The sequence below is a fragment of the Gorilla gorilla genome, chromosome 4, assembly GCF_029281585.2.
Source record: "Gorilla gorilla gorilla isolate KB3781 chromosome 4, NHGRI_mGorGor1-v2.1_pri, whole genome shotgun sequence".
Taxonomy (NCBI): Eukaryota; Metazoa; Chordata; class Mammalia; order Primates; family Hominidae; genus Gorilla; species Gorilla gorilla.
The window spans coordinates 102,136,372-102,164,144 of NC_073228.2; the positions used below are offsets into that span (position 1 = coordinate 102,136,372).

General features: G+C 35.5%; 1 long non-coding RNA gene across 1 annotated transcript in view; it reads left to right on the forward strand.

Annotated features, from left to right (window-relative positions):
• Positions 1-22,586, forward strand: part of LOC129533599 (uncharacterized) — a 762,991-nt gene extending 740,405 nt beyond the window's left edge. Inside the window, exons 6-9 of the long non-coding RNA XR_010133635.1 lie at positions 11,830-11,864; positions 17,939-18,028; positions 19,424-19,566; positions 19,815-22,586. This is a non-coding gene — a long non-coding RNA (uncharacterized lncRNA). The remainder of the gene's footprint in view (positions 1-11,829; positions 11,865-17,938; positions 18,029-19,423; positions 19,567-19,814) is intronic.
• Positions 22,587-27,773: the final 5,187 nt, after the last annotated feature.

Sequence of the window (27,773 nt, forward strand, 5' to 3'; positions counted from 1 at the left end):
GGTTGTTTCAACGTACAATTAAATACTTCTAAATATAACCTAACTTAAAAATGTATGATAAACACAATATCATCCATTTGTGGACATAAGATGAATATATATTTTGAAACAATTAATGGGCTTATAGAAAAACAGAGAAAGTCCTGTTTATTATTATTCATACTACTCACCAAAAAGACTTCTGTTTTGCCTTCAGTGTTTCCTATTACAAACCCTAGGATGAATGTTGATGAAGGCAGTCAATTCTTCATCCATTCTAGGACCTGATATTTCAGTAATTACATTAAAGAAAAGCATCAGCAATACTAAATGACCTTGATTATACTGAATGCGAGACGAATGATTAAAAGCCTGGATGAGGCATTAATTTTCTACCTAATTGTTGTATAATTTCAAATGACTATTCTATTTATTTCCCCCTCTGGGCAAAGTTATTTTGGATGAAATAAAAATTACATTGGAATAATTGGCAAAGATCATGGATAGAAACACTGTTACTCAGCAAGGGACCTAGCTGAACAGCCTTGTCAAAGTAGGTTAGGAAATTTCTAATGACTATAGCCAGTGTGGCCACATTTTTAAAGATAGCAATCCATTATCACTTCTCTTCTGCCACGTGAAAAAAGAAGTCAGCCCTCAGAATCTGATTTTCTCCTGGGGTGACGTGGCACTGCTCAGAAAGCAATGAAACATCTCTTTCCTAAAATATGAACTATCGGATGACAAACTCTAAACCCAAATCTTGTTGTTTTGTTCCTCATCCATTGTGTATCTAAGGATATAGAAAACTTAAATAATTTTTATTCTCCTATATTTGAATTTAATTTTATTTTGATTATGTCAGTAATAAAAACAAAATCAGCTGCAATTATATTCTAAATGATGTAATATGCCCGATGGATGCCAAAAAGGGGTGTATGGTATATATATCATAGTTTTATAGTTTTATATGTATATAGTGTTTTATATAATAGTATTGATATATTATGTATATGTTATATATATATATAGTTACTTATAGGTATGTAGTTACATAGAGAGAAGATATAACACTTTTTTGTTGGTATGCGAAGAGCCTATGAGTATAAGAACAGTTGTAAAAAAGACTCTTTGGTAACGGGAAATTGGTAAGTCTCAGTTTGGTGATATTATCATTTATTTAAATCAGCAAAAATCTTAAAATTCATTGTGGTAAAATTACTCAATGGACTAAACTCAGAAGAGAATTTGCTTTCTTAGTGTAGAAATTCACTCAAAGATGACTAGTTTTCTTTAAGTTCTTCTAGAAACAGATGCTTAAAAATGAATTCATAGGATGAATTTCAATTCCTAATATTATACTTTTGCAGAAAAAAGCCTTATAAAAAGGCTTATTTTGAAAAAATCTTAGAATATTTTCAGTTTATCAAATAAATTTAGTGATTTTGGCAGAGACAGTCATTACTCATTGGCCATCCATATGCAATCCACATTTCCTGCATCGTTGGAACTAATATTGACCAATGGGTTGTGAGTGGAAATAAGAAGTATGACTTGAAACAATTAAGAACCAGTGCGTGACTCTCCAACTTCCCTCTGCTTTGTCATTGAAACCAATGAGGCAATGGAGCAGCTACAAGATACTGTAGTTTCTGACAACTTGGGTCACTGAGTAGTTGTGTAGAAGAGGGATTTTCCCCAGTAATTCACATGGAATGTGTCCTTTGAGCAAGAAAGAAACTACTTGCTGTAATAAGTCACTGAGATTTCAGGATTATTCTATTACTGCAGCATAAACTGGGCTATCCAAATTAATCCAGTGAATTAAACTTAAAAAATATGATATGCAGATCAAGTTTCCTTGATAGCAAATATGGTTTTAAAATGGAAAAACAAAGTAAATGGCCAAGAGCATCTTAATTCTTGGCAAAATGTGAACTCTGTTGAAGAAATTGATAGAATTGTCATCCCATTTCCAATAACTAAGCTGATGCATTTTTAGAGCCCCTATGAAATAAGTTTTCTTTATCTGAGAGGCTTTGCTGCTATCAGAGCAATTGACGCAGACAACCTATGTGGCACAGCAGACAAAAATATCTATGAGTCCAGGGTAAAGGTTTTCAAATAGCTCTGTATGACTATTCTTCTGCTTTCTACTCTCTTTCTCAAGTGGAAAGTATTAATGCTTATCTCATATATGTTCATATGTTGTTAGGATTGCTTAAATAAAATGCTTTAGTTATGACTTCTGACCACCCCACAGAGGGAACAAAACAGCCTAAAAATGTACTACGTGTATGTAAGAAATTATATTTTTTCATTGCCTGTACATACAGCACTGACACATGGATATACATACATATAGGACACTAGAATGTGAAGGCATATGGTGAATATTTAAGAAACTAAGACCTAGCATTTATGGAATTCTCATATTAGTATTTGGGAAAATTGGTCTTATCCTACTGTAATGCATTATATCTTTTTTACTTTTGAATATTGAAATTAAAATGTATTCACAATGGCATCTGACTCAAATTCATACCTATACATTTCTGATTTTAGGCGTCTTGATATGAAAACAAACATTCTATATGTGAAGAATAATTTTCTGATAACTTTTGAAGCAATTTCCTAATTATTTGCAAATACAGTGATGAATATTTGGCAAATTTTATGCAAGAAGTTACACATATACACATATCACCTGTCTCCTGTTGCCCTACCCACCTTCAAAAAATCTTTAAAAAAAAATCAAAAACAACCAAAGACAAAACCAACTTAACAACAGTGACTTTCAGGTAGAATGAAGAATTAAATAACAATTTATAATTTCTCTAGTTTAGATACTGTATTAAAGTCGGGGTCCTTTTTACATCCCAAGCAGAAACTTAAACATTCTGTGAATTCATTAGCATAATTTTATCTGAAATATCCATCCCATTCTTTGGATCTCCTACTGCCTTCAAGTTCTCCTTTTCTCTCTTTTGAATTTTGAATAGTTATAATGAAAATAACAGTAATTCTTCACTTTTTCCTTCTTATTTGATTGGAATCTGTTTTTTGTATTAGGTTTATTTCTAATTCTAATTTATGTCCTGACTCATTGTTTAACTTTTAAAAAAGTTGCTTCTAATTTATGTTATCTTGTTGTATGACATATATCGCTGAACCCATCTTAAATCCTTTTGGGAGTAGTGAAGATGAAAAATAAAACATCTCCTATACTAATTTTTTTAAAAAACTGGCCTTTATATTTAAATCATGTGGGAAACACATTTTGAGACATCTTGATTATTTGAGCCATGGTTTATTCTGTAAAAATAGCAAGGAAAAAATAAATAATTATGACCAGCCGGGCGCGGTGGCTCACGCCTGTAATCCCAGCACTTTGGGAGGCCGAGGCGGGCGGATCACGAGGTCAGGAGATGGAGACCATCCTGGCTAACACGGTGAAACCCCGTCTCTACTAAAAATACAAAAAATTAGCCGGGCGTGGTAGTGGGCGCCTGTAGTCCCAGCTACTCGGGAGGCTGAGGCAGGAGAATGGCGTGAACCCGGGAGGTGGAGCTTGCAGTGAGCCGAGATCGCGCCACTGCACTCCAGCCTGGGCGACAAAGCAAGACTCCGTCTCAAAAAAAAAAAAAAAAAAAAAATTATGACCAGCCTTATTGCTGTTTATACCTCAAATACATATATAAATTCATTTTGAAGCAGTCATTGGACCACTTACTTTAAGAAAATTCATCCAAAATTCTCCCTAGCTAAAATTAAATTCAGGGCCTTAGAAATTTTTCATCTGAGATATTATTTTAATTATATTTTTTACTTTTTGTCTCCTCCATCAATTCTGATTTTTCCATTCCTGAAACCTGCATATCTGCCTGTTCTTAAGCTAAGCACCAGTCTTTCCATTACATACTCAAAAATCACCTATGCACCGATAGTGGATGAGTGTTACTTCATGGACTCAGAGTGATTGATGCCATAGCCTGCCTAGGTCCCTCTGTCAAGAGTGATTCCATGACTAAACTCTGACACATTGGGAAAGAGCACTGGATTTCTGCTTCTGTCTAGCACAGAGATACAGGGAAGAATGGAGACAGACATACCTGTAAGGTATTTATCATCCCAATTCTAACAGCTCATTGAATGCTAAGGGTAGAAACAAATGACTTTTCTAGTATCATTATGAAATGTGATCTAAATTTAGTTTTCCAAACTTATTTGCTATTTTTGCTTCTCATAATTCATTCTTCAGTCAATCTGAAATAGATAGATATAGATGATTAGATAGATAGATAGATCCTATCTATCCTGTGTAGATTATATTCCTCAATCTCCCACTCAGCTGTAAGAGATCGCTCTTTGTTCCTCCATTGGTTATTTCTTTTCCTACTTTCAAGTTTGAGTGTTTTTGTTTTTAAATGTATGACCAAAATGTCCACATGTTGGGAGTGTGTGTGTGTGTGTATGTGTGTGTGTGTAAAGGTAAATTTCTGCATCTGACTTGCCCACCATCATGATTAAAAGTCACTGCCATTTCACACTTTTTTTTTTTTTTTGAGACAGGGTCTTGCTCTGTTGCCCAAGCTGGAGTGCAGTGGTGGGATCTTGGCTCACCGCAACCTCTGCCTCCCAGGTTCAAGCAATTCTCCTGCCTCAGCCTCCCAAGTAGCTGGGATTACAGGTGTGCGCCACCATGCCTGGCTAAATTTTTTTATATTTTTGGTGGAGACAGGGTTTCACCATGTTGGCCAGGCTGGTCTCAAACTCCTGACCTCAAGTGATCTGTCCATCTTGGCCTTCCAAACTGCTGGGATTACAGGTGTGAGCCACCATGCCCAGCCCACAAGTTTTTTTAATTGGACTTTGCTTGGGGCACTTATTAATTATCTCTTGCCTTATTAGGTGGGTAGTTAACTCTAGGTGTAGCCTCTAATTTTTCCTACTTGAATACACTTCTTGAGGTCAAGGGCTTTACCTTACCCATAATTATACCCTATGTAGTACTAAGTGTAATGCCTTATGTATAATGCCTAATAAATAATTGTTTAATTGGATTTTTCTAGGCATTTACAATATAGTCTCCAATGGTGGTCTGGTATTGTATTTATTTTATTAGAAATAATTAAAAACAAAGTTAAATAAAGCGCTTTTTTTTTTAGAAAAGAAATGGATTCAACATAAAAGAAATTCCACACTAAAGGTGATTTTAAAAAGGTTTGAACAGTAAAGGCTAAAAAAAATTCCAATTTGCTTTTGTTTGTTGGTTGGTAACTTTATCGTTATAGAACAAGAAAAGCTGATTATGGCTTTGGAACTTTAATACACCAGGAGAGATATAAGTCTGAGTGTTGATAATAGAAAATATCCTGTGGTCTGACATTAAAATAATTTAAAATTTTAAGAGAGTGTAATTGCTACCTTTTTAAACTTCTTTTTAAAATTTTGAGTAGTGAAACCTTTTAAGAAAATAAAACCATATGCAGAAGATTAATAAACACCATAGATACAAGGAGAATTTCCCTGGTCAAGACAAAAGCATCCCCCTCTTGACTTCTTCCTTGTGTCCCTTGGCAACACCCTAAGGACCTCTTCTGAACCCTAGGGCTCAAACCACTGTTCTTTACAGTGCTTATGATCAGCATACCCCCTAAGTACCCTAAGTAGCATAATGTTTATGGTGTCATGTGGTGGGCTGAATAATCATCTTCCAAAATTACACCCTAATTCCTGGGACCTGTGAATATTTTTTACTTCACATGGCAAGAGGGACTTTCCAGGTGTGATTAAGCTAAGGATCTCCAGATAAATTATCCTGAATCATCCAAGTGAGAATCCTATTTAGTGGAGTGATCCAGGAAGGAAATGTGATGATAGAACCAGAGGTTGAGGTAATACAGTTGCTGGCTTTGAAGTTTGACGGGGGCCATGAATAAAGTTGTGACAAAGCCTTTAGAAGCTAGAAAAGGCAGGTGGTCCATTAGAGTGTCTAGAAGAAACACTGCTGTGCTGACACCTTGATTTTTAGCCTTGTAAAATTGATTTTAGAGCTTTGATCTCTAGAACTGAAAGGAATGCATTTTATTGTTTTATGCCACTAGATTCATAGCCATTCATTACAGTAGCAGTAGAAAATTAATATAAGTAATAAGCTAACAACAGGTGAATGGGGATGTCCTGGATTATGGTTATTTGAACTAATCAACAAGGTTTCCCATATTAGTCACATGCCGATTATTTCCCTTATAGCATAAACATAATTTATAATTTCTATGGTTGCACCAGAATTTTAAACTATGAATAACATGAGGCAAATCTTTATAGAATTTAATAATTGTGTGTCCTCTCATTGCTTTGGAAGTGTTTTCACTTTGTTTCATCTTCTACACACACACACAAGCTCTCAGGGACCATTAACCCATTTTACCTATATCAAAAGTTTAATATTAAACATAGGTGGTAACAAATAATTTAATTCAACAAATTTATAATACTTCAGTTTCCTTTATGATGCTATCAGGCAATAATAAAATTTGCAATAGAAAATCATCAATGCAGAGAGCACACTATCTGTTAACTCATCTCAATTTTGAAAAGCTCCAATATATCCAGAAATTCTTCTTTCTTAAAACTTGAACACCTTGAACACAGGCAGGGTGCGGTGGCTCACACCTGTAATCCCAGCACTTTCAGAGGCCAAGGCGGGCGGATCACGAGGTCAGGAGATCGAAACCATCTTGGATAACACGGTGAAACCCCGTCTCTACTAAAAATACAAAAAATTAGCTGGGCGTGGTTGCGGGTGCCTGTAGTGCCAAGCTACTCAGGAGGCTGAGGCAGGAGAATGGCGTGAACCCCAGAGGCGGAGCTTGCAGTGAGCCGAGATTGTGCCACTGCACTCCAGCCTGGGCAACAGAGCGAGACTCCGTCACAAAACAAAACAAAAAATGAAACTTGAACACCTCGGTACCAGATTTATCTTCTGATGACACATAGCAGATAGCTAATGACTTACCTAAATAAGGTCATCTAAGGACAACAAGTCTGCTATCTCTTCCTTTCATTGCCCTCTTATTTCCAGCTTAAATCCTAATGATAACTACGATTTTTGGGACTTCTCCCCTTTTCATCATTCCAAATAATAATCATAATCATGATCAAAATCTTATCATCATATTAATTGATTCTGCCACCTTTTGGCATCATTATCATCATGTGGGCAGGAGACACCCTGAGAAGAATTGGTTGGTTTCAGAATTTCTTTATTTATATTGGATGGTATCTTCCTCTCATTGCTTTCTTTTTGTTCCTTTTCATCTAAATTTTATTTTTGACAGAAATGACAGCAACAGAATATGATCTGATGAATTCTGGTCTCTTTTTTCACACATCATTTTATAATTGACTCTTGTATCTTCTTTGGTCTTATTATTGGATTTAAAATAATTTAAAATCATAGCAAGTAAACAAGCAAATAAAAATTTGGGTCAAATGAAACTAAAACAAACAAACAGAAACACCACCAACAATAGCACCATGCCATTTTCTGGTCTGCTTTGCTTTTATTTTATGATAATGAGCCAATTCTTAATTCTAAGAAATGTGATGGTAGCCTTCTGAGCCCCTCATGTTGATTCATCCTTATGAGATGAGAAAAGTAGAGGGTGTTTCTTTCACTTTATAAAGTCATGAGTCTGATAATTGATAGAGATTGGTGTCATTCTTTAAGTCCAAATCTAGTGCTCCTTCTTCCCTGATATTTTTCTTGGTGGCAAACCAAACTATGGTGCCTGAAAATTCAGCATGGGATTCCATAGGAGGCCATTTTGGGTTAAATAGTTGTATTATACAAATGTACATTTCTGATGATAAATTTCAACTATTATGAATTGCTACTAAATTTAACCAATTTGCTCATTATTCTGACTAATTTAGCTTCCAACTTGGAGAAGTAAAGCATGACTGACTGAGTGCATGCTTCAGTCTGGTAGGGTTTCTTTAGGAAACTTGAAAATGATCAGAGATGTTAATTGCTTTGCTGCTGGCTTTACTCCCTCTTTCAGAGAATCTTGTCTGTAATGTATTCTGCTAATCTCATTCTATGCACAAGCAAGAGCTGCTTCCTTTCCATTTGTTTTTTAAATATGCCAATGTTGATTTAATTTATTTTCCTGTGTTGTTCAGCTTGGGTTTTCTACTTCTTTTCCATGACAAATAGGAACATTAACAAATACAGAGATAGAAATAAAATTCAAGTTTCTTATATTTCTTTATATATTTCTTCTTTTCTATTAGGAAAACACTACTTTGGTACTTACATGTCTATTACATTCCAACAGATTTTTTGATCAATAAATTATGCAGATGGAATGAGTGTTCTTTTACAATTTAGTTTAAGAGTTCCCTGCTTCTTAAAGGGTAAATGCCTTTTTCCTTCATATTTGAAAGCACTTAAATTGAAAGAAACTATTACTGGTTATGTTATTTATATCTAGTCATTATATTTATATATCATATATTTTTACATACTATTACTATTTTTCTGTAGCCTCTACAGACTATATAGAGGCATTTATTCTTATAGAAAACAGGCAAATTGCATAAACCTTCTGGGCTTCAGTTCCTTCATTTTTATATTAATTCAACAGTGATTGGTTAAGCCCCTTTCCTATGTGCTGTTAGAGATTGGGGGATTGAGGGTAAATAATCACAGCCACCATGAGATGCTTACATTCTAATTGGAGATGGGGTGAGGAAGGAGTGAGAGCAGGTAGGTAAAAGAGATACGAGTACATGTAAGCTAAGTTCCAAAGAATGAGTAAGAACTAAGCAAGTGAAAAAGGCATGGAGATGGGAGCAGACAGGGAAGTCCAGGCAAAGCCGATAGTTTAACTAAAGTCATGAAGGAAAGCAAGAGTCCTACATCAAGGGCAGCTCAAGTAAGGAGGAATTACCAGATCAAAAAATATAAGGCAGAGAATGGATGGAAATGAGATTACAGTGTGATGGAAATAAGATAACAGAGAGTCAGCACACTTTGCTAAGTAGTTTGTAATTCATATGCAGGTGATATAGGGGAACTGTTGAAACATTTAAAGCATGGAAATAATGGGGTTATTTTTGTGATTAACATAGATTACTCTAAAATTTATGCAGTGAATGGATTTGAGAAGTCTAACAACATTGATACTCAATTTCAAATATTCCATTGTCCCCATGAATTCTTTTTGTTCATGAGACAACATGAACTATTTATTGTGATTCAGTAAATATGGTATTGCTTTGCTCTGTAAAATGAGGACAATAATATTTGTATGACATCACCCAAGGAAAAGAGACTGTACCTTACCACTTTAAAGTTCTAATGCAGCATATGCATTTAATGGAGAGTCACTAACTTTCTAACATCTTGAATAAATACTTATTTTTGGTATCTATGACATGTTAGATATTGTGTTAAAGTGCTTACATCTGGGTACTAATTTACTTTGGATAATAACCCAACATAGAGATGTGGTATAATTACAGCTCACTATAATTATATGTGCTATGTGCTATGTGTGCTATAATACCTTATTTTAGTCTCATAGCAGCCCTGATAAGGAGTTGTGGTTATTCCCCATTATAAAAATGGTAAAACTGGTTCATAGAGCTTTATTTAAAGTTTTATAAGTAGTAACGATGGGGATAAAATTAAAGCTAGCACTGTATGCCTTTACTTTGTGCCTAGCACTTTGGTCTAGAATGTGCCTTTAAAGCCTATTGATATAGAACGGGTCCATAGCACAGTGTGTGGTACTGTCCTTTTGGAGGAAAATGAGAATTCAAGTCCCATAATTTAACCAGGGATTCACAGCAGTGGCAGAACCAATCCAACCCACTTCTCTGATTTCACGTACAGTGTCCTTTCCATTGCACTAGAGCTGTCTTCCTACTTTATCCATAGGCTGCACTCAGAAAACCAATGCTCCTCATGACCAACCTCAGACTTTGTGGCTCTGATTGTCTTCTGGACTGTGAAGCAGTGTTTAGGCCTGAATATGTATGCTGCGGGCGCACACACACACACACACATCACGTGATCAACAAATGATCACCTGTTTTCTGGGTTGTTTCAAAATATCTTGATTGTATTTTTTTGGTATCTATTTTTTAAAAATGGTAGTGGAATTTGATTTACCAGGCTACATAACTAACCAGAGTGCATCACTCCTCAATAATTTATTACACGTTTATCTCAAACTACAGGAGAGGTTTTTTTTTTTTAAAAAAGAATATTTTAGATCACTCATTTCCAGTCTTATGTGCTACAAAGGATCTAAATTTTTTCAAATTTGGGGGAAAGATTGAAGTTACAGTTTATATAGCCTAATTTTTTTTCAGTATGTCAGCTCTATAGATGTTAAAAAGTAAATAACAGCCATTTCAATTCCAATCATGAAAAATATCTCTTCATCTATTTATTTGCTCATTATATATACAAATCACCCAATTGTCTGTCTGTCATCAAATCAATTCCACTGGAATCTTGTTTCTCTCTCTTTCTCTCTCTCAGCTTTCATTGCTGATCTTTGAGTTTCAAATTGGAATTATTGCATAGATGATGGGAAGAACAAGCTTTTTTGAGAGAGAAAACGGTATCTAAATCCTAAAATCCTTAGGAGCTTCCAACCTCCAACATAAAATAAAATGCTTCCACTTTTTCCTCTGTAAATTTTACGTTTTTTATTTTTAATAGTTTATACCTTCACTTGGTTCAAAAACCAAAATAATATAACAAGGCAAACATTGAGAAGTCTTGTTTCTATTCCTTTCTCCTGTAGGTAGCTATTTTTATTTTTTTGGTATAATTTTAGGCATATTTGAGCAAACATAAATACACACTTTTCTGCCCTTATCTGTTCTTTCATAAAAGAAAGCATAGTATATAAAACTTACTTTTTTTTTCTTTTAACAATGGTATTTTTTTCCTATTATTCTTGTAACAAGTGTCCATAAACTTAGTGGCTTGAACAACATGAATTACTTTACTTTACACTTCTGGAGGTCAGAAGTCAAAAATCAGTTTTACAAGGCTAAAATCAAGGTTTGCAGAGATGGTTCTTTCCGGAGGCTCCAAGGAAGAATATATTTATTGCCTTTGCAAATTCTAGAGGCTCCTTTGGCACTCCTTGGCCAGCAGCCAAACCACTCCAATATTTTTTTCCATCTTCCCATTGTTTTCTCTTATGCCCTCAAAACTCCCTTCAGCTCCTTGTTAACGGAAACAATTTGAGATTACATTTAGGGCCCACCTAGATAATCTAGGATAACCTCCTCATCTCAAGAGTTTGAATTTAATCACATTTACAAAGTCCCTTTTGTCACTTAAGGCAAGACTCAGGTTCTGAAGATTAAGATGTGGATATCTTGGTGGGAGGTGTTATTGTTCATCATGACAGCAGCATTTCGTAAATATCAATCCATGTCAGTTATTAGGTAGGCAGCTTTTTTACTTTCTTTTTATAGTTTTATAGTATTTCATGTATAGCTTTACCAGGGTTTATTTAACTAATTCCCTAATCATGGATAATTTTTGCTTTTACAGATAATGCTGCAATGAGCAACCTTATGAAAATAACATTTTGGACATGCACAGATATACAATGTATTATATATAAATATAAAACCATTAAATAATAAATGAAGGATATATTATTCAATATTAATTTTAATATTTATTAAACATTAACAGTAAAATTGTATTAAATGCATATATGTTTATGAATGGACTTTTATAATTAGTTTATGTTACTTGTTAGAATGATATAGTATTCAACATTAATTCTGTTTTTCTTTTTACAGGTGCGAAGTTTAAGAAATCTTGTTCACACAAATAGGTAAGAAAGCGTTTATAGCAATATCTCTCAATTCTTTATTTTGTAATCACGAATACAAAGCAAAATAGTGATCTGTCACTAAAAACTAATGACTTATCAACTGACAGCTTAATTATGTGCTCCTGTAACTTTTGTTATATGCAAATAGTTGGAAAACACTGAATCACAAAATATTTATCATTTCTTTCCCATTCATCAGAATCATTCACCTTTTCAAAATCAAAAGTAGTATTTTGAAAATCATTGCTACATTTTGGCTGTTCTGGGGTTTTTACCTCCTAGAGTAATGAAAGATGGTAAAATCTAGGAGGCATGAAATAAGATGTAAATTGGGGAAGAAAAAAGAAGAAAAGTTAGGAAAAGAGGCAGAACTCAACTACATGTTCCTTCTTCAGCAGATCAATTTTGTTTCTGTGCACTTAAGATCTGAAACTCGATTCCTTTAAAACATCACTTTTTGTGTACTCTTGAGGAAGAATAACCCCCCAGGGTATTCATACCTTACCAGTATAAAGAATGAAGATATTCACTATTTCAGATGATATTCTCAGACACCAAAGGTTATACTTTTACTTCCTTCTTAATGGCATACATAAATTTTGGAAGCACTGCATTACAGTAAAGGGTCTCTGAAATAATCTTTCTTCAAGAGCAAAGATTGCCTCGTCTACTTAATTAAATTCTCCAGAATAACTCCTGGTGCTTTCCAAATATATGTAAGTAATAAAACCTTGTGGAATGGGTGAGTGAAAGTTACGGAGAATAAATGTGGTGCATAAACACCTAGTTCAAATTTGGTCAGCTTTCTGTTCATCTGCCAGTTTCTTCTAAGGGCGTCAGAACCTTGGTCCTAATAGGCAGTTCAGCCGCCATTTTAGAACTGTAGCAGGGAAATAAGTGAGACTGTTCCTGCTGGTTTTGATGTCTGGCTGGGGCTCCAAAGCAGAGCACAAAAGCAGAGCACAGTGGGTGTTAAATGCCCACACATTCTAGAAAGGTGCTAGACCATCTAGGCAGAATTTGTTGGAAGGTGGCCCAAATTGGTTCCAAACATCTAACCTATCACCACCTCCAGCCTATACATAAAAGGAGGCTAGTAAATTAATGGGTGACAACTGACGAATGAAGATTTCCTTAAGAAAAATTTTGGAGTGCTATTTTTTTTTCCTCTCCCATTTCTTGGAGGGGGCAGGGGGCGGAGAATGTGCTCTTCTTCAACTTAAGCCAAATAAATAGGACTCCAAGAGAATCATCCGAAGGGTGGGGAGGTATAAACACTTATGCCTGACTCTCACTGTAAAAGAAATAGCTGTCTGGTGTTAGCTGAGAAGAAGAACAAAGAGAGAGGGCTCCATAGGGGATGGCTTTTATTTCCAGTGTTTGCTGGAAAAAGATATGAGTTTTTCCTTAGATTAAGAGGTTGTTGAGTAACGTAGGCAAGCTGGAGCCTGGATGGCGTGACTCCAAGATCTGTGTGGGACATTTGCAAGAAGAGAGCAGCTGGAGAGGAGAATGTGGGAGATATTTGAAGAACTTTCAAGAGAGAATATTGATATTTAGGCACCGGCCTTCCAGAGAGCTACAATTTTCACTTTAAAACAGTACCAGTCAAGTAAGAACTTTCTCTCCTTTTACCTCCTCTTCTTCTCACCAACCTCCTTCCACCCTTGAAAATACAGGAATGATGACCTAGAAGCACCAGAGCAAATATAGGAGTGTTGGAACATGGAGAGTAAAAAGGCCCCCACTTCCCACTTTTTGTTACAGGTTTTCTAGCAATGGCGTCTGAGGTGTGAGAGAAGTCTTATTTTTTTTTTTATTTTTTGAGATGGAGTCCTGCTCTGTCACCAGGCTGGAGTGCAGTGGCACAATCCCGGCTCACTGCAACCTCTGCTTCCTGGGTTCAAGCGATTCTCCTGCCTCAGCCTCCCGAGTAGCCGGGATTACAGGCGTGCGCCACTACGCCCAGCTAATTTTTGTACTTTTAATAGAGACGGGGTTTCATCATGTTGGCCAGGATGGTCTTGATATCCTGACCTTGTGATCCGCCCGCCTCGGCCTCCCAAAGTGCTGGGATTACAGGTGTGAGCCACCGCGCCCGGCCGCATGAGAGAAGTCTTGATTGGGTATGAGACTGGAACTATAGTATTAGATTTCACTGGATATTTAATACTTGAAAATGAGACTTTCTTAACAATGAAGGTGGCCAGAAAACATTCAGATCTGATATGATTTTCTGTTGGTGATGGGAGATCTAATAGCAAGGAATTGTGAGAAACTATAGTCATTTCCTGTTGATGTTCCATGTTTAACTCAAACTGGTTACATAACAATACCCAATATGTTCTTTTTTTAACCCAAGATTTCAAAATGATTTGTTGAGAGCTCATTCATATCCTCTAATGTGAACTTCTTTATAACCAATTTTAATGAACTATGCAGTAGAATCTGATGTGAGTATCAAAAGGAACAGAGAAGTTATACTTCCGTGTAGGAAGAGAGAATGTCAGCCCACTGCCTTAACTCGGTTGGCATTTTGAAGAAAATTGACAGAGCCCACCTCCAGATTTTATTGGGGTGGGGGAAAGAAGGGAAAATGGAAGATATGTTTTAAACCACTTTTGGCAGGAAAAGTCATTTCCCTATTTAGAGTCTGGAATGAAAATGTAGTTCCCATTAAGTAATTTTTACTTACTTCTGTATAACCCAATTAAACACCCCTCATATTCCCACTCTCCTGCAGTAACTCAGATACCACTTAATCCAATGTCATGTGGGCATCGTGCTTCTGTGTTTTCGTCTTAACTTTCTAAATTCTCAAATTCTTCATCTCACTAGTTTCAAGTGAATTTTTCAGTGGGAAAGTACTCTGAATAATATGTAATATTTCTTGTGTGTTGCCTTTGTGACAACTTATTCTAAGCACTTTATGTGTATTACTTATATTACTATAACTTCTATACTATAAGTTATTACTATAACTTCTATTGTTGGTGTCATTGTTATTCTCATTTAAAGATGTTTCAGTAGAGGCACAGAAAAGCTGAATAACTTTTATTGCTGGTAAGTGTAGGGCCTGAATTTGAATCCAGGCATCTTGCCCCAGAGCCCTAACATTTTCCAATCTCATTATAAACTGCCTATAAAAGAAACTTGCTTTTCCATTCCAGGTTGACAGGCAGGGTGGCAACACATATAAAAAGCATCTTAGGTTCCACACATATATAAAAAGCATCTTAGGTTCCACACATATATAAAAAGCATCTTAGGTTCCACACACATATAAAAAGCATCTTAGGTTCCACTAGTCAATCTCTTTTTGGAGTAGCTTCCACTGGAATTCTGTAGGTGTTGATTCATTTTTACATAACCAATGTCTGTAAACCTGAAGATCAAATTCTTATGGTAGGAAATAAGACAGTTTTAAAGATCAAATTTCCAAGTTCAGGGACCATGAAATGACAATTGAAAACCAGGAGTAATGAGCTGTAAAGATAAATCAATACATGGAAAGACAGGATGAGTATTTTAAGCAGCTGAAATAACTTGTACTTACACAAAAAGGAAGAAAATATCTGACCACATCAGACTGTATTTTCCTGAGATCACTGCAAAAATCTCTCTCATTCCACCAGCTCTACTACCATAAGTTTGGAAAATATAATCTGCCACATTGACCTAAGTGTTAAAAAAATAATCAATAATTACCAAATTCCTTACATTTCCCTTCATAGCAAAAATTCATAGTTTATAAATTTCAGAAACTTAACACCCATATTGTAAAATTTCCCTTTCATATTATTGATGTTGCCAACACCCTCTTAATGCTATTTCTTTTGCTGTGTCAATTATTTTTCAATGATAGTGACATAAGAAGTAATGTGCCATCTGCATGGCCTCTTACTGCATTATGTTCTCCTAGGATAGTCTTCTAGGGCCTTTGTGAATCCTGCTTCCTGGGAGCCATTCTAGACTCTTCTCTGAGTGCCATGCTTCTTCCCCAGCATCCTACTTCTCCAGCCCCCCTACCATTCTAGCTGTGTGGGCTGCCCCATCCTGCTAACTGGAAGATGGATTTCTATTATCAAACATAATTTATTTCAAGGAAGATAGGGTACCATTTACAATCCTATCTTTTTAGTTCTACTGCAAATCTCAATTTGTTGTCTATTAACTGCCAGGAGTATACTCATCTCTCTAAAAGGTTATTATTGGGGAAAGGGGTCTTTCCCCTTCAGGTCCACACAGCAGCAGCTCTCTGATGAAGTTTTGAAATATGAGCTGTGAAGGAGCCAGAGGCAGTGATGGTGCTTTACTGGCCAGCAGTTGTTAGTTTCTCAGTGGTCTAAAGGGAAATATCCGAAAACCAACCTGACTTATGGAGAACTGTGAGAAAAATACTCTTAACACTTTAAGGTGGCAATGCCAACATTCAATGGCCTCTCCCTCCCCTTCGAGGAAGCCTCCTGGCGCCAGGGTGACAGAATGAGATGTATGAGGTCTGGTTTAGATGTCTTCCAAGCTGGCCTTTTGTCTGCTATCCCAGCATCACAAAAATAACTTAGGGTGAGAAATTTACAGGCCAGCATGTAAATTCCCTCATTACTTTATTAAATAGTTTGAAAGGAACATGATTAAGAAATTAAATTCAATCGAATGTTACTGTAACTGGTTTTTCATGATAAGCGTTTTTCTTAATGTTAACAGAAGGCTGATCCTTTGTGTGGATTGAATTGTGCCCCCTATAAGACATGTCCAATTGCTAACCCCCAGCACCAGTGAATGTGACCTTATTTGAAAATAAGGGTTTTGCAGAAATACTCAAGTTAGCATGAGGTCATACTGGATTAGAATGGGCCCTAAATCCAGTGACTGGTGCCCTTATAACACAAGGAGAGAACACAGAAAGACATACACAAAAGGCATGTGGAAATTGGAGTGATGCAGCTATAAGCCAAGCAAGGCCAAGGACTATGAGCAACCCCAGAAACTACAGAGAGTTAGGGGAAGGATTCTTCTAGAGCTTTCAGAGGAGCATACCCCTGCCAACACCTTGATTTTGGGCTTTTAGTCTCTAGAACAGCGAGGGACTATATTTCTGTTGTCATAAGCCATCCAGTTTGTGGCAAGTGTTACAGCAGCCCAAAGAAACTAATGCAGCCCTATATATGAAAAATATGGTAATAACCTTACATTTTTTTTCAAGGAGAAATAAACATAGTAGGAAACTAATGCAGCCCTATATATGAAAAATATGGTAATAACCTTACATTTTTTTTCAAGGAGAAATAAACATAGTAGCTTAGAACACAGATTCTGAAACCAGACTGACTGGGTTTAAATCCCATCTCTGCCGGTTACTAGCTATATGAAATTGAGCATCTTAATCTCTCTCTTTCTCAATTCCTTCATCTTTAAGTGGGGATAATAAAAGTGTATAGATTATAGGGTTATTAGGGTTGTTATGAGTATTTTAAAAGTTAATATTTGTATAGAACTTAGAACAGGACCCTGCACATATTAAATGCTATATAAGTGCATAAGTGCTTTTTCATTTGGTAGGGTCTTTCCAATATATTCCCTCATAGCCACCCCTGAAAAATGTTTTTCCACCACAAAATCTTACCTTTGTTTGCCTATTAACCCTTCTGTAATTTCTCTTAACATTAAACTCTATCAAACTTAGAGTTAACTAATCTTGAAACAAATTTACAACATGTTCCTGCTATTTAATTATTGCAAAAAATAAGCAGAAATTTATTTATTTGTTGAGTATTTATCTTATTTGTTGAGTATTTATCAAGCATCTACTGCACACCAATTTCTGTGTTTGAAAAAAATAAATTCATACTCTATAATAATAGAGTCTATAGTCTAGTGGAAATATTGAATGTTGGAGTAATTCACTATATACATTCTCCTTTGATATGAATACTTACTTGAATTACTGGAAGCAGAAACATTATTAAAATTTATAGAATTCAACATCATTTGAAACTTTGATTGCATTTTGTATTTGCAAACACATCTTCCATGTTTTCACATCCTACACCTTGCATTTTGCTACTCCTCAGATCCTGTTTCAGGAGGATATGCCACTCTTATTTACAGAGAGGAACTGGATTCTTGGCTTAGACCAAATATAGAGGAGTCTCCCCTTATCTGTGAGTTCACTTTTCTGAGTTTTCACTTACCTGTGGTCAACATAATCCGAAAATAGGAAGAACAGTACAACAAGATATTTTGAGAGAGACCACATTTATATAACTTTAATTACAGTACATTGTTATAATTGTTCTATTTTCTTCTTTCTTTGATATTATTGTTAATCTCGTACTGTGCTTAATTTATAAATTAAACCTTATCATATGTATGTACATTTAGGGAAAACATAGTGTATCTAGGGTTCGGTACTACTTGCAGTTTCAGGCATCCACTGGAGATCTTAGAAGGTATCCCCTGTGGATAAGGGGGGATTACTATACTATCATTTCTTATCAGTTTGATATTCAATGGCTTCTCTTTGAGATGCCAAAATGTTAAATGAGTTTTTGCATATTAATTAAGTCTAGCCACACAAATCAGAAGAAACTAGGAATGGGACACATGGAAATAGGTGACACCTGCCCCAGCTTTCTATCTGGTATATTCCTTATTTTTAGATATGAAAATATCTTTTTTTGTGTCAGGACCACTGATTAGCAATGACACAAAAAATTAGAGCTTTTAGTGATCACTGAAGTTATTTCAGTATGCTTTGACTAAGGATTTGTGTCCCTCCCCAGTGAATTTGGGGAGGGACGGTCCCTCCTGTCCGTTTGTTTAATACCCCACATTTCTCTGAGAAGTCCTATCATTTTGATCATTTCTGATCATTTCTAATTTAAACCGAAGGACACCCTTTGTGCATTCTTTTCTCGTTGCTGTTTCCAACAGCAGTGGTGTAAATGGGAAGGCTCAGACTATAGATTCCACCATATCACTTGAAATGCCAACTTGGCAGTAATCATTTTATTCTTTTTAGTTCAGAACATGTATTTTAAAAATGAATGGGTATTGACTAGTTAACAACTAGATACTTTTTTTTTTCCAGGAAACAATTTCCTAGACTTTAAACCAAAATTTGGAGCTTAAGAAACAATAAAGAAGACAGTACTCTATGTAAAGTAGTATTAATTGGGGTTTCACTGTAGGTCTATACGCAAATCTTAACTTTTAACCAAAAAATATCTAACGATATAAAGTGCAAAAAGTTTAAGCTTTACACAGAAAATGTAGATACAAAATCACTTTTAACTTAAAAAGCAGTTGATCTTTCAAAGTTTATCTGTGAAGAAAGAGAAACATTTTGTACATAAATCTTTCCAGTTTTCATTGACAATGATGGTGTTATTTAAGCATCCCTGTAATTAAATGTCACTTTAAAAATAATGGACGTGTCAGGGTATCTTTTTAAATGGAAAAAAAGTATATTTTTGTAGTATTAACAGAAGTACTATTCAACCAAGATTTCCCAAATTACAGAATAAAATTAATATCTTCTTTTTTTCCCCCAGCAGTGATCTCTTTTCTATGATTCCTTTTCTGTGAACATTCAGGACTGTCTGAACGAAATGGGACCCCCATCTCCTGCCACTTCTGGAGAACAAACAACCCACTCAAAACCATTTACCCATCATCACTGTCTAGATCATTGCACAGGGTGGGTTTATATGATATGCCCACCCTGAAAATGTGGCTAAGTATTCCAATCATAGCTGTTGCCAGTGTTTCCCACCATTGCTGTATACTCTTAGTAAATGGTAGTTGTTAAAAATATAAAATAGGCTTGCTTCATGAGAAGAAGAAAGTACTTTCTCTTGTAAAGTTCCTTTAAGTATTGGCATAGTAAGTGTTCCTTTTCTCATTGATACCATAGTTTTTTACTGTGTTTTGTTTTGCTTTCTTCAGATTTTAAAGGAAAAATAAGGTAATGTTGCTGATTTTCAGAAATATTTTCAGCTTCAGATATCTGTGATAAAAATGAGAAAAAAGAAGTGGATGTTCTGTCAGAAGGTGTTGGTGAGATAGGAGACCCAGAATTGGGAGAAGCAACTTAGATGGAGAGCAACTTAAATGGGAGAAGTGATGAACATGCGTGAGAAAAAAGTGACTGCTCCCTTTGTGATCGGGGCGAACATGACTAACTGATCCAGGAATTTGTTTCATTTGGTCATGAATGGGCTTTGCAAATCCTTCCTAATGACATGACAGTGTCACCTACTGGCAAAGCAGGACCCTATGAGGCATCTAAAGGGAGATTTGGCCAGATATGTTGTTTATCAATCAGAAGCCAGGTACTTCCTCCACTTTTCATCCTCCCTACTTTTCCTTTCTACAGAAATGATTTCTTTTCAGGTCAGTAATTTAATAAACATACCTACTTTGTGCTCAGCACTCTACTAAGCTACTAAGAGCTTTTATATACATTATTTCATTCTACATTCACCAAAGTGTAAAGAGATAGGTGCATTTCCACTTTCTAGATGAGGCTCACAGAGGTAAAACAACTTGAACAGGCAGAAAGTTGTAGAATTAAGAATGATACATGTTAGACTCCAGAAAGCATGCTCTTTACCTCTGTAACAGATCATTCTGTCTCTTCAGTTTAAATGCAAGGGACATTAATACCTCTCTAGAATTTTACTCAATTCTATTGTCTTCCTCCTAATTTACTTCTTAACTACCTAATTCTTGAAACAGATTAGAAGCAGATAGTAAAGAAGTGTCCTTATTTTCTTCTAGGTATGTCTTTGCATTATTAAAGTGTATCTCATTCTTTAGATTGCCTAGTCTTAAGGTCCAGGTGGCTAAGTTAATTCAAGCAATTAATTGGTCGATTGAGAGGTAAAATACTATAAAACTGATTGACTAGCATGACAAGACTCCGTATAAAAGTGGATGTATTTGTTCATCCATTACCTATTTCTTAACATTTTCTAGAAAATTAAGTAGCTACAATATACAAAAATAGAAGATAGTGTAAATATAAATTAAAAGATGTAATAAAGAATCTACTTTTACCAGGTGTAGTCCCAGCTACTTGGAAGGCTGAGGCAAGAGGATCACTTGAGAAGAGACGTTCAAGGCTGTAGTGCACCATGATTGCCCCTTGTGAATAGCCACTGAACTCCAGCCTGAGCAACAGAGTGAGACCTCATCTGTAAACAAACAAAACTGCTCCTGAATTTCAATGTCAATTTATTGTAGAAATCTTAAAAACTTAATCCTCCTAAAATAATGCTGTTTTTAGGGCAACACATAATTGTGTACAATTTCATGTTTCTTTTGAAGTGATAAATTAATTAAAAATAATTGAAACAGTTATTAAAGAATAAAGACATTGTGACAAAGAAATGACTGGGAACCACATAAAGCAAGATATTTTGTACTTTCAAATAATGCTGATTTTTAGGGCTAACAAGTTTCAGTAGTAGCTTAATAAATATACATTAAGAAATGCCCTTTCTGAATTCAATTTTATGATGTTCAAGTACAAAAAATATTCATCCATTGAGACTTTGAACTGTGAAATGATCAATGAAGAGGTGAGCAGCACTTAACTTGAAGCTAACATCTCATCAAATTGTTCGAACTTCACTCCTTGGTCATAAGGTTTTCCAGATCCAGAGCAAGGTAGCCATATGGCATTGATATTCGAAATACAAAGGCAAGTATCGGTTTTAAAAACAGTATTATTGATTTTTTTCTTCTTTTCCAATTTTCTCTTCTTGAAATTGTGCTGCTACAAATTTGAATTTTAAAATATCTTATTTTTCAAATTTGTATTGTTTCATCTATTGAATGGTTTTTACTTTAAGGAAGTTCAGAAAGTTTTTATGTTCTCAGCCATTCTTTTTTATAGAAAATATCTTAAAAACTGAAAAGCCTCTGAAAGGCTCAGGTGAACGAAAATAGAAAAAAAAGTATTTATCTATCTATCTCACTCTTCTTTTTAATTTCTCTTTAATGCTTCCCTTACAAATATATTGGAAAGAAAACTATTTAGGTGGTACAAGGCTTCTCCCTGGTTTCATTTTTCTTGCTGGTATACACAATTAATTTGTGGCAGCATTATTTTTACTTCGGAGCCCTGATTTCCCGCAATTATTGGTATGATGGAGCTCAGACCTGTGTTTCAGAGTTAAATACTCTTCCAAGAATTTCCACATTATAAAACTCCCCAACCAGCACTAAACTGTACACATAAAAATTGTAAAAATGGTAAATTATATATGCATATTGTACCTTAAAAAATAAAGATTTTTTTATAAAAAAATAAAGATTTTTTTAAAAAAACAAATACCTCCTGCCCCACAAAAAAAATTTCTCACCCCATCCAAGTACCAGTCACTAGACTCTAACAAACAGTTTGGAATTCAACTGGTGTCCAAAAGGTTAACAACATTACCAAGGTGAAGGAACCAAATCGGTATCATACACTGGGGCCATGGGGAAGCTTTTGGAACTAGGATTTCTGAGATCTTTTTACCATATACAGCAGGGAAATCTTTGTAAAAAGGAGGAAATTGGTATAGTATATTCTGCTGCTGGCACAAAAAGTGTTTACCAAACTAAAGTATCCTGTAGTTCAAAAATGTTATCACAAGATTCCCTTTGTGTATCTATTTAAAGTTTTGGTATATTTTCAATAAAAATTAATAAAAATATTTCTTCTCATAATATGTGCTTTAAATCCAGATTATTTCACTGTCATATGTCTTGATAGAGTTTTAGAATATTGAAATAGGGTATTAAGATGCTTTAAATCGATTACTGATTTGAACATTATAAGTGTATATTTGTATTTGTGTGTGTGTGTCATATTCAAGTATGATTAATCATGTATGTTGGTGTGTGAACATATGCATATATAAAGCATTTTTATCAGCTGTTTCTGGCTTCATACCACAGAGAACAATCTGAACTGTCAAAGAAAATTAAACCTTGAGTAAGAATTCCTCAAGCTAGTGCATATCATTTGTTGTTTTCATTTTCCTGAAAGGAAAATATTAGCGTTGTTACTACCTGAATAGATTAAAAGACTAAAGAAAATTTGTTCATTAGAGATTTTTAAAAAGTGGCAGTGTTTGTAGAGTCAGGCATAGTACCAGCATGACATGGATCAAATTTGTCCAAATAATTTGAATTATTGTTATTATATTTGGGTGGTGTGTGTGTGGGGCGGAGGGGAGTGGTTGTTGTTTCATATTTTCCCTTAGGGGACATAAGTAAGTAAGTATTTACAGTAAACCCATAGTGAGTTCAGATGAAGCAAGAAAGATAAGTATTTATCTTCATAATTTCTTAGACCAGAAGAAGTAAAAGTTATTAAATACATAATTAATTAAGCATCCATAAACAAACTAAATAATTACCTTTGTACCTTGTACTTATTATGAAAGGTTTATAATATGTAACTCATATGATGTGAAGATTCTCTTTAGCCATTACATAAAATTACATTTTTGACACAGATAACCTACCTTTTTTCCCTCCTCCCTTCCTCCCTCCTACCCTTCCTCACTTATTCTTTCACTCCCTTCTTTCCTCTTTCTGTTTAAATAAAAAGGTCTCATGAGTTTTTGTGTGTAATTTTTGTTTTGTTTTCTTTAAAATTCCCTATTTTACAATCCCATCAAAAAGTGGGCAAAGGACATGAATAGACCTTTCTCAAAAGAAGATAGACAACCAACCAATGAACACATTAAAAAATGTTCAACATCACTAATCATCAGGGAAATGCAAATTAAAACCACAATGAGATACCACCTTACTCCTGCAAGAATGGACATAATTAAAAAGTCAAAAAACAATATATGTTGGCATGAATGTGGCAAAAGGGGAACACTTTTATACTGCTGGTGGGAATGTAAATTAATACAACCACTGTGGAAAACAGTATGGAGATTCCTTAAAGAACTAAAAGTAGAACTACCATTTGATCTGGCAATCTATCTCACCACTTGGTATCTACTTAAAGGAAAGAAAGTCATTATATATATGCAAAAGACCCATGTAAATGCATGTTTACAGCTGCAGAATTCGCAATTGCAAAGATATGGGACCAACTTAAGTGCCCATCAACCAACAAGTGGATAAATAAAATGGTATATATACACCGTGGAATGCTACTCACCCATAAAAACGAATGAAACAATATCTTTTGCAGCAAATTGGATGGAGATGGAGGCCATTATTCTAAGTGAAATAATTCAAGAATGGAAAACCAAATATTGTATGTTTTCAGTCACAAGTGCGAGCTAAGCTATGAGGATGCAAATGCATAAGGATGATTTAATAGACTTTGGATACTTGGCAGGGAAGGTTGTGAGGCAGGTGAGGTATAAAAGACAACATACTGGGTACGGTGTATATGCTCAGGTGATCAGTGCACTAAAATCTCAGAAATCACTGCCAAATAATTTATTCATCTAACCAAAAACCACCTGTAACACAAAAACTTCTGAGATTTTTAAAAAATTCCCTATTTTGGATACATTCTTTAACTTTCCAAGGAAAATACATTCGCTTCCTGTATGACAAAAGTATCAATTTTAAATGTAATTGAATATTTGTTAAGCAAAAATCTCTTGCAATTTTTGTCCACGTAAAACACTACTTCCATATCTCAGAGGAGATCGGGCGCATTCAAGGTGGTATGGCTGTAGCCTGCTTCCATATTTCAAACTGGAGATCATTAAAAGTTATAGTTTATGACGCTGTTATCTCTGATACCATCTGGATAATACCTGGCAGTATAAAAAGCCTGAGCATATATATCATTTAAGGATATTTTCTCATTCCAGTAGGTCTTAGTGAAACTCCATGTGGAAATGAGTCTATACAAGGAAAGAACGTTGCTCAAATTTGAAGGGGGACAACAGACAGCAAGTGAAGTATGCAGGAGTTTTATGGAATGTGAGCTGAGGAATAGCTAATAAAATTATCATAATGACAGGATCAAATTCACACATAACAATATTGACTTTAAATGTAAATGGACTAAATTCTCCAATTAAAAGACACAGACTGGCAAATTGGATAAAGAGTCAAGACCCATCACTGTGCTGTATTCAGGAAACCCATCTCACGTGCAGAGACACACATAGGCTCAAAATAAAGGGATGGAGGAAGATCTACCAAGCAAATGGAAAACAAAAAAAGGCAGGGGTTGCAATCCTAGTCTCTGATAAAACAGACTTTAAACCAACAAAGATCAAAAGAGACAAAGAAGGCCAATTACATAATGGTAAACGGATCAATTCAACAAGAAGAGCTAACTATCCTAAATATATATGCACCCAATACAGGAGCACCCAGATTCATAAAGCAAGTCCTTAGAGACCTACAAAGAGACTTAGACTCCCACACAATAATAATGGGAGACTTTAACACCCCACTGTCAACATTAGACAGATCAATGAGACAGAAAGTTAACAAGGATATCCAGGAATTGAACTCAGCTCTGCACCAAGTGGAACTAATAGACAGCTACAGAACTCTCCACCCCAAATCAACAGAATATACATTGTTTTCAGCACCACACCACACCTATTCCAAAATTGACCACATAGTTGGAAGTAAAGCACTCCTCAGCAAATGTAAAAGAACAGAAATTATAACAAACTGTCTCTCAGACCACAGAGCAATCAAACTAGAACTCAGGACTAAGAAACTCACTCAAAACTGCTCAACTACATGGAAACTGAACAACCTGCTCCTGAATGACTACTGGGTACACAACGAAATGAAGGCAGAAATAAAGATGTTCTTTGAAACCAACGGGAACAAAGACACAACATACCAGAATCTCTGGGACACATTAAAAGCAGTCTGTAGAGGGAAATTTATAGCACTAAATGCCCATAAGAGAAAGCAGGAAAAATCTAAAATTGACACCCTAGCATCACAATTAAAAGAACTAGAGAAGCAAGAGCAAACACATTCAAAAGTTAGCAGAAGGCAAGAAATAACTAAGATCAGAGCAGAACTGAAGGAAATAGAGACACAAAAAACCCTTCAACAAATCAATGAATCCAGGAGCTGGTTTTTTCAAAATATCAACAAAATTGATAGACCGCTAGCAAGACTACTAAAGAAGAAAAGAGAGAAGAATCAAATAGACGCAATAAAAACTGATAAAGGGGGTTATCACCACGGATCCCGCAGAAATACAAACTACCATCAGAGAATACTATAAACACCTCTATGCAAATAAACTAGAAAACCTGGAAGAAATGGATAAATTCCTGGACACATACACCCTCCCACGACTAAACCAGGAAGAAGCTGAATCTCTGAATAGACCAATAACACGCTCTGAAATTGAGGCAATAATTAATAACTTACCAACCAAAAAAAGTCCAGGACCAGATGGATTCACAGCCGAATTCTACCAGAGGTACAAGGAGGAGCTGGTGCCGTTCCTTCTGAAACTATTCCAATCAATAGTAAAAGAGGGAATCCTCCCTAACTCATTTTATGAGGCCAGCATCATCCTGATACCAAAGCCTGGAAAAGACACAACAAAAAAAAGAGAATTTTAGACCAATGTCCCTGAAGAACATCAATGCAAAAATCCTCAATAAGATACTGACAAACTGAATCCAGCAGCACATCAAAAAGCTTATCCACCATGATCAAGTAGGCTTTATCCCTGGGATGCAAGACTGGTTCAACATACGCAAATCAATAAATGTAATCCAGCGTATAAACAGAACCAAAGACAAAAACCACATGATTATCTGAATAGATGCAGAAAAGGCCTTTGACAAAATTCAGCAGTCCTTCATGCTAAAAACTCTCAAAAAATTAGGTATTGATGGGACATATCTCAAAATAATAAGAGCTATCTACAACAAACCCACAGCCAATATAATACTCAATGGGCAAAAACTGGAAGCATTCCCTTTGAAAACTGGCACAAGACAGGGATGCCCTCTCTCCCCACTCCTATTCAACATAGTGTTGGAAGTTCTGGCCAGGGCAATTAGGCAGGAGAAGGAAATAAAGGGTATTCAATTAGGAAAAGAGGAAGTCAAATTGTCCCTGTTTGCAGATGACATGATTGTATATCTAGAAAACCCCATTGTCTCAGCCCAAAATCTCCTTAAGCTGATAAGCAACTTCAGCAAAGTCTCAGGATATAAAATCAATGTGCAAGAATCACGAGCATTCTTATACACCAATAACAGACAAACAGAGAGCCAAATCACTAGTGAATTCCCATTCACAATTGCTTCAAAGAGAATAAAATACCTAGGAATCCAACTTACAAGGGACGTGATGAACCTCTTCAAGGGGAACTGCAAACCACTGCTCAATGAAATAAAAGAGGATACAAAGAAATGGAAGAACATTCCATGCGCATGGGTAGGAAGAATCAATATCGTGAAAATGGCCATACTGCCCAAGGGAATTTATAGATTCAATGCCATCCCCATCAAGCTACCAATGACTTTCTTCACAGAATTGAAAAAACTACTTTAAAGTTCATATGGAACCAAAAAAGAGCCCACATGGCCAAGACAATCCTAAGCCAAAAGAACAAAGCCGAAGGCATCACACTACCTGACTTCAAACTATACTACAAGGCTACAGTAACCAAAACAGCATGGTACTGGTACCAAAACAGAGATATACACCAATGGAACAGAACAGAGCCCTCAGAAATAATGCCGCATATCTACAACTATCTGATCTTTGACAAACCTGACAAAAACAAGAAATGGGGAAAGGATTCCCTATTTAATAAATGGTGCTGGGAAAACTGGCTAGCCATATGTAGAAAGCTGAAACTGGATCCCTTCCTTACACCTTATATAAAAATTAATTCAAGATGGATTAAAGACTTAAACATTAGACCTA